Source organism: Sebastes fasciatus, chromosome 2 (genome assembly GCF_043250625.1).
Source record: "Sebastes fasciatus isolate fSebFas1 chromosome 2, fSebFas1.pri, whole genome shotgun sequence".
NCBI classification, from domain to species: Eukaryota; Metazoa; Chordata; class Actinopteri; order Perciformes; family Sebastidae; genus Sebastes; species Sebastes fasciatus.
Window position 1 is genome coordinate 25907295 of NC_133796.1, and position 8818 is coordinate 25916112.

General features: G+C 39.0%; 1 long non-coding RNA gene across 1 annotated transcript in view; it reads left to right on the plus strand.

Annotated features, from left to right (window-relative positions):
* LOC141762064 (uncharacterized) overlaps positions 1-7576 on the plus strand; it is a 37253-nt gene extending 29677 nt beyond the window's left edge. Inside the window, exon 3 of the long non-coding RNA XR_012592713.1 lies at positions 6199-7576. This is a non-coding gene — a long non-coding RNA (uncharacterized LOC141762064). The remainder of the gene's footprint in view (positions 1-6198) is intronic.
* Positions 7577-8818: the final 1242 nt, after the last annotated feature.

Below are 8818 nucleotides of genomic sequence, written 5' to 3' on the forward strand. Positions count from 1 at the left end.
CATGTTTTCTTTTTTACATTTTTGACTTGTCTCTAATCTTTGCTATTCTTCTTGTAAAACAGCATAATCTTATAGATAGAGGATAAGAATTGTTTTTGGTTTGTGCTATCTGGTTGTGCGACAAAATATTTTACACACACAATCTATAGTTCATACTAGATCTACACAATGTCATCGCAAACATAACAATATTACAGATCATCCAATTCAAAATTCATAAGATTTCTGCAGCTTCCCCTGAAGAACCAGAAAATCAGCTTCAGAAAGTATAATATTTGATCAGTTTATTAGACAGCTTTTGTTTCAATTAATTCCATCCATCAATAGTAAACAACCAACTAAGATGACATTTGCTTTGTCAATAATTTCAGCCCAAACATGTAACAAACTTGCAACCTTTTAACTGATTTTCATTCCCCACCCCCTACGCACTGCAACGCTCAAATTACACCACTGTTTCTTTTCATTGTCTACACCCAGTAGACTTTGTGGGCACACAAAAGGAAAGCAGCATGGTTTTCTGGTGCTCCATCAATTGCAAATGTAGCCCCACAATGAACAGGCAGGATAAGCCAAACCTCGCCATCAGCAGGACTTTCAGATTGAGAGGTTGAAAATTAATCTGACAGCATGCTTTCAAGAGACAGCCTGGAGCTACGGGACACACATGGGCTAATATGTGTTTCTATGTTTCTCTTGCCGCTGTGGTTTTCAATTATTGTGTTTTGGGACTGTTTGGGCAGAGTTTCACACTGGGCAGCTCTTTGTGGTTAAAAAGGCCCACATTTAATTTATCATCAACTGTTTTGTTTTTTTCTTGTTGTATACTATGAATATTTTGTACTGATAACAGCTTGTAAATGTTTTATTGCCAGGGAATGTGCCAAAGCTGATTTATTTCAAAGCACAGATTAGACTTTAAAAACAAAAACACATCTCAAACTCAAACAACAGCAAGGTTCCATGTAGTATTAAAATGACAAATTATTAATTAGAGCTGAAAGAATGAGTCTAGTAATCTATGAGTTGATTGACAGAAATTTAATGGGCAACTATTTTGATAAATGATTAAGTCCTTTTCAAAGGAACAGTGTGTAACATTTGAGGGGATCTATTAGCAGAAGTGGAATATAATATTCAGAACTATGTTTTCATTAGTAAATAATCCCCTGAAACTAAGAATCGTTGTGTTTTCGTTAGCCTAGAATGAGCACTACATATGTACATAGTCATGTTTCTCCACCATGTTTCTACAGTAGCACAGAACGGACAAACCAAACACCTGCTCTAGTGAGAGACTGAAGGCCACCGTAGTTCTCCGACACACTTGTGAACCTGCGATAACGTGAGCCGCAGAGTGCAAAACCGTGGAACCGGCAGTCGCCGTCTCCGTTGCTCCTAAGGTAGTGTTATTATGGTAAGAATGGCCGCTGTGTGAGGTGAACGGCGTTACCGCAGTCTTGGAAAGGGAAGAGTGAGCGGAGGGGTACTCGGTTGGTTGCAATCTGCAACCACATCACTAGATATCGCCAAACACTACACAATGTACCTTTAAAGAAAAAGTGCCAAAAATTCACTTGTTCAGACTGATCAAATGTGAACACTTGTTGGTTTTCATTGCCCTCCAGGACAGTAAATTGAATATTTGGGGGTTTTGGACTATTGTGATGGGCATTTTCTCTATTTTCTGACATTTTATAGACCAAAAAATCAATCTATTAGATTAATCGACAATTTGACCATTAAATAATCATCAATTGCTGCCCTGTTATTAATAAGCGCCCACAACAGACTCTAATTATTGTATTGTTAAGCATTTTCATACCCTTTATCAATTGAATGCTTTACATTGCATGGTTTCATTAAATATGTATGCATGGATGTTATCAATAAAACTTTGGAGCAACAGGATTTGTCCTAATTATCAAAGGAATTCCAGTCTTTTTAATACAAAGAAAAATTCGGAAAACTAGAATTAATTTAGGGTCATGATACGGACAGTAAACTCCATCATGTCATTGCATCATCAGATCTGAACATTGACAGAAGTCAGTCTGATGAAGGCCCATCTTGTTCATCTGAGAGGATACTCTACATCAGACATATGTCACCAACTGGTGAGAAACAACAGTGAGCACTGTACTAATGCTAGCATGCGCGGATACTAGAATATAGCTTGAGGGGACAGTATCACAACGAGCATTTATACAGACAGAAAGGATGAATGACAGGACCACATGGGCCGATCATGCAAGAATGCAATTAATGGGCATGCATCCTGCCAGATTTTAAAGGGTAATCTGGTGATAAAACGCCTTAATTTACAGAAAATGTGTGTCACAATGCTCCTTCGCTAAGAGCCTTTCAGCAAAAATGACAACTGAAACATACGCACCAATATGTGAGAGTGGCTTCATTAACTTATAACAACCATTCTTTGATTTAAAAACCTGGAACAATTTGCCCTCTTTTGCTGGTTAGGCATTATATCCATGAGTAACTTTTAATGAGAGTGGTAGCTTTAGGCCTTAAGACTTAGACGCTTCTTTAGAACAATTTGTCCTCCATCGCTGCTGAGGAATTATATCCATGAGTAACCTTTAATATGAGAACGTTAGCTGTAGGCTTTAATAGTTTACATTTCTAGGTCACCATATCCGCAAGCCTCATCTATTTGAGTAAGTACAACGTGATCCGGTTTCTCTTTAGTTCCACGACCGCGGGTGTATTGTAAATAGTAGCTCTTGGTTGGGCGATATAAAACTGTTGTAAATGACACTCATGAGCAACAACAGCACATTGAGACTTTGAATGGCTGCAACTATGTACATCCTCAAAGCCCCCTTTCACTGCCTCAAAAACACAGCATTGTCCCAAGGTTATTTATATAATGCTGTCTGAACAAAATGACAAGTGCTTCATTACCTTGAAACGCCAATGAAGGCTTTATTTTCATTAGTTCACTTCACAGCCCGCTCTGTTTCTGTGGTCTTTTTTTGCCTGAGTTCGTTCTTATTTGTGTCAGCGATGGTCATCAGACAAAAGACGCTTTATTATAGTCTGGAAATGACGAACATCAGACATCCAAAGCCGTTGTAGAAGAAGGTGATCATTGTGACCGCTGACACTCCTCCGAGGACAGACAGATAGCGTCATCTGGCGTTACGGTCACACTAGCCCTTACTTGCTAATAACTAATCTGGCCTTAGCATCAGATTGTACCTCAGGGCTTGGCTTTCTTATTGAGCACTGGAGCTAAAAGGAACAGCCTAGCAGAGAGAGACAAAAAGTGACAATCACTGACATTTTTCACAGCATACGGTGGACCTACGTATCTTGTATGACAACAGGACAAAGAAGTCCAACTCGACCTCAGTAGAAGAGGATAGGCCTGTGTGAAAGCCAAGGTTGTGTTCTGCATGAACAGGAAGTCAGAGCTGTATGAAAGAACTATGTTAGTCATATCAAAATGATTACATAGGTTGCATAATGTCTATTCAAATGTCTATAACTGTTGCCATTAGCATTCGTGACTGGAAAATAGAGAGACAGCTTATCAGATTTTTACCACTAGTGGGGCAAAAAGTGTAATACCGGACCTGAAGGTGGCACAAGAGAAAAGGCCATGTTATCACCTAAACCAAGTAAGGGTTAATGCACAGCGAGCCGGTCATTGTTGTGAAATAAACCCTGACAAGGCGATCGCCCTGAAGGTTTTTATTTCACAACAATGACCCGCTAGCCGCACATTATCCCGCTTATTACACAACTACTTACTCAAGAAATCAATAATTTGACTCAAAAATGGTTTTCCGGAGTCCGACATCAGAACTGTGCCCATAGTAACGGTCTGCTATAAAGAAGTAACACACCATAGAACGTTGTGATTGACCAATCAGAATCGAGTAGTCAAAAAAGCTGTGTAATAAAAAGGGTAATCACCTGTAAAGACTCAGTTTGTCTGGTTTTACATTGTCAGAGTATTTTTGACTACCGTCACTCGTCCTTCTCATGGAACAGATACGCCTCCATTTTAACAAATGAAGCAAACAACCAACTCCGAGACACACAACCCTCACTATCACACCCCATTTTTTAAACACTCCAAGTCTGTTTTTTTCTTTTAGTAATTAACTAACCTCATGCTAACCACCTGGACTCCATTGCGTGTGTTTGCAAAACATGAACATGCCTTAAAACTGCATAAATTGTTTTTATTTAGCCACTTTTGAACATGTTAGTTGCCTGCTGTATCTACACATCCAGCAGACATGGAGCAGCATTATCATTCATTTGGAGTTGATTTTCAAGCCTCCTGATGAATTTAAGTCCACTATCCTCTTCTTTTTAGCTCTATTTTGGCAAATGTATGTCCAATTCTCACTATCCTTTAGCTCTGTCTGTGTTCTCTACCAACTTCTGAGGGGAAATATCGGGCTTTTTAGCTGCTAAATACTCCACTATGATCACTAGTTAGTTGCTAACTGTGTCTGCTTGCTGTTTGGTCCTGAGCAGGTTGTGTACAGTGGGATTTACAGCTTTTTTGCTGAAAACCGCTGCCTGCTGTGTCTGCAAACAATGCATATGAGAGAGGTGAGAGTGAATCAAAACAGTGAATTTGCGGGCCGGAAAGCTAAACAATGGGCTCAAAAAAGCTAAAATGCTCTGTAGAGCTGAGGGGAACATCAGCTCACATTACACATAGTCATGACTTATTAACAATATAAAATTTTTTTTAAAATGTTGCAGCTTGGTTGTGGTCATGCTAATATACTGCTGGCCTGGGTAGTTTAATCTATAACATTTTCTGTCAGTGCAGTACTTAAGTAAATGTACAAAGTACACTGGGATTGCTTTATTCATTAATTGCAGTCATTTCTCAACTTTTTTATTCTATTTAATGTTTCAATTTATTTTGGACGAGTGCTGTTCAGATAATTCCTTCTTGTTCTTTTTCTTCTGTTTCTTTCTGAAGGCAGACATGAGCCTTTCTGACAACAGAGATGACATTTGTTACACATGGTACAATAATGAAACTCAGGTGTCACATTTAAATTCCTCCATGCCTTAATCTTCTGCCATGTTTCTGCTTCAGTGCAGTGTTTTACTCCTGGGGGCAACATTCATTCAGACCACTGAGTGTGAATGGAAACTAGTTTGGAGCACTGAGAAAATCTAACCACTGTGGGGTAGTGTTTCTCTTCACAAGAACTCGACTACACCCACAACTGTCTTAAGAAAGAAACTATTATAAAAATGAATGTACACTTCCGGTTTAATATCTGTGTGCCTTTGCTGAAATACCATATTGTACTTACATATTAAATAATAGTGGACCTTGATTAGTGCTTGTTGGCATACTGACTTACAAGACCAAGAAGACCACGTTTTCATTTACTTCCTCACAGACCTATACCTTCACATATATAGGGCCTATGTCTGAGTGAAACTAATATGCTCAATCATTTTTATTGTTTCAACAATATGAAGTTCAGTTCAAAGCATAATTCTTGAAAACAGGCTAAGTGGAAGAATTTAAGAAAATACCATAATAATATCATTCTTGACCAGAATAAGTTGTGGAGGCTATCTCATATTGTTTTTTGTATTTTATTTTAAATGTATGTTTATAATTTACTTTCACCTCTAAACAAGTTCTTCTCTTTCACAAAAACATCATAAATTAATAAATAAATACAAGGGGATAGTACTGCTATTCAATGGGACTATTTAAAGAAACACTGCCCCTCAGTGCATGTTTTGATCCATGCCAATAGACATATTTAGTCATAGTGATAATAATGCAAAGATTTACTGCTGATCCTCTTGTTTGTTTCAGGGAATTGATTCAATAAAGAAAAATGGAAGGTATCCTGATGATAACCTCTGTGTGGGTTAATTTTATTAATTTCTAGCACATGGCACAAAGCACTCCAGGCGCTACTACCTGTACTCAAGGTTGTCTACTTCACTCTAGTGGATAATTCATTGTGTTTTGACCTCTCGCCTCATGTCTCACTCAACTACATCACAGGTATAACTCATCCTACAATTGCAAGCTTAAGAGTTTTAACAAACTATCTTTTGCAAGATTCTGTACTTCATTTAGTAAGGTTGAAGGTCATTACTATTACTTTAAGTTGTTACTTGCTATTCTCATCTCTCACTGCTTACTGTATGTCTTGAAATGTCTTGCAGGAACTCTCTGGAAAATATGCTTGTTTGTCATCTTACTCTCCTACGTCTTACTTTGTGGGTCCAGTATGGAGGTCCAGGATGTCTTTAGCCTTCATTACCTTGAAGAAAGCGACAGTGAACTTTGAATAACAGTGAAAAAACATGCAATCCTACTGCTCCGAATGTGCGTTGTTTACATATTGTATGTTGTTAGCTAGCAAGCTAGTCAGCAGAGTCACCTGGATTACAGCACAACTGTGTGCAAAGCTGATATCAGGACTTCTGAGGAGCTGTGTGCAGCTACAATGAGATGCATTTTGCATTTAGAAATTTTATTCACAGTACGAGTGTAATAGCATTATTTCACCAACGTCAGCATGAGGCGATTTCATTTAATTAACTTGTAATATTTTCAGAAATGTGATCTAACTCTGCACCCTCTGGACAAGACATTAGTTCATTCTTTGGAGACGCCACTTCCTCCCACATTAGAGAGGTGTACACCGCAGTGGGCTGATGATTGATGCCATACTGTAAACCAACCCACTGATAATGTATTGCTCGTAAACCAATCCCAGTTTCCATATATGCTGCAGGTGCGCTGTATGCCTCTGGCTACAAGAATACCAAACATAGTCACCACACCCTATGCACCTTGTGCCCTGTCTGGTTGACTGCCATTTCCCCTATGCACCATTGATTATCCCATAATGTGAAGGGTGGAGATGCTCTGGGTGTCAGGTGCTGTGAGAGTGAATTTGTGAGTGGTGTGATAAGAACAGCTCTTTATTCATGGTGGAAATATTCATGGGAAAATAAGATGTGGAAGCAGGAGCAAGATCACCGATAGAAATTAGGTATAAGAGGAGGAATTATGTCTTTTATGCTTGTAGTCAGCACTTAACCACGATCGCAGTCTTTTCAAATATATCTACAAGTATGCATCTAATGTAATGTGCTCACCATTTAAAGTTATAGTGTGTACAAACAGTATAAAACTGCTATGGTTTACTCTGGCACACAAAGAGAAAAGCTGTATGCAAAGGAGCAGGAGAGAAGCACAGAGGAGCCACAAACACAAATAGCATCTGTATAGCAAATTCAACACCGTGCCTTAGCCATGCTTACGATTCATGTTTTCCACAATGTTATTTTATATATATTGAAATGTGCTGATGTATGGGGTGTGTACTGTATTTGTGTGTATGTTAGTGATTAAATGCTGTCTACCTGGATATCGAGTACATATATGATAGAAACCTTAAATCACCAAACAGTAGCAATGTAAACGACTGGTGATCTATGCCTAAAACGTTATAAAGGACCTATTATGCTTAATTTCAAGTGCATACTTGTATTTTGGTTTTCTACAAGAACACATTTACATGCTTTAAGGTTAAAAAAAATTTTTTTTTTCTCATACCGGCTGTGCTGCAGCACCTCTTTTCACCCTCCATCTGAAATGCTCTGTTTAAGCCCCCCCTCTCCCCCCCAAAAAGCCCAGTCAGCTCTAATTAATCAGCTGTTGTAATTGGTCAACCAACCAAACTCTTCGGACTCCGCTCCAGCTCCGCTCTAATTAGCGTTGTTTGAAGGCGTGCCATACTAGCCACTAAGCAGGTATTATGCGGTTGTTACTTGGTGACATCACCATGTTACGGAAGAAAAGGCGGGACTTCAATCAAGGCGTTTCAGGCCGTTCAGGAGCAGTGTTTCTGTGGGGGAGAGTAACTCCCTTTGGTGTGGACTTTGGGCTTTGTAACTTTGCAGAAGTTTTACATGCACAAAACACTAAGGGGAAAAGAGCATTAAGGGAAAAAGCACAAAAGCATATTAGGTCTCCTTTAACACGTCAGTCTGCACTGTTATGCATTCTGTACATAACCTGGTTCTCCACATTCAATAGGTCAAGCCTAGCTGGTTAGTTCTTTACAACAAGCTTATGGTGAGTTGACCCCTATTTGAATAAGACACACAACACACAACACATCTCAGAACTGCCACAGTCAGCAGAACAGTTCAGCAGGAGGTGTTGGCAGTTTAGTGTCTTTGATAGCTGTTGATTCATTCACCTCTTCATTATTGTGCTTTCCGGTGTGCTGTGGGTTAATCAGACAAGGAAGTAATAGGTAACCCTATAAACAACAATATGCAATCCCCTTGAGGCAGGGAGTGTTAGTCCCTGCATTCTTCAACTAGTTTGTAGTGTTTTGTTATTACACCCACACTGACACGGTGTGTACAGATACCTGGATTATCCGTGCATACTTAATGTGATCTCCACTGAACTCAGTACATTGTGAATCTGCCTTGTCAGGTATCCACCCACTCAATTATCCACCTCATCAGATTAGTGAGGAAAACTACTGGTACTGGTATTCAACTGTAGCAATAGAGGTGTAAAGTAAAAGCACTTGAACTTTACTTATCCAATATTGTGAGGGGTTCATTGCATGGGTGGAATATGGCTTCAAAAAAGTATAAAATGCAAGTCTCCTTAAAAAATAATCCAAGGTACACTGTACGGTTAGTGCAAAATTAAAATGCCTTTATTGTACATGGCAATATGTATTTAAAATACATTTTACATACTTGTACCTGTGAAACTTTATACTTCCACTCCACTACACCTCAGAGGCAA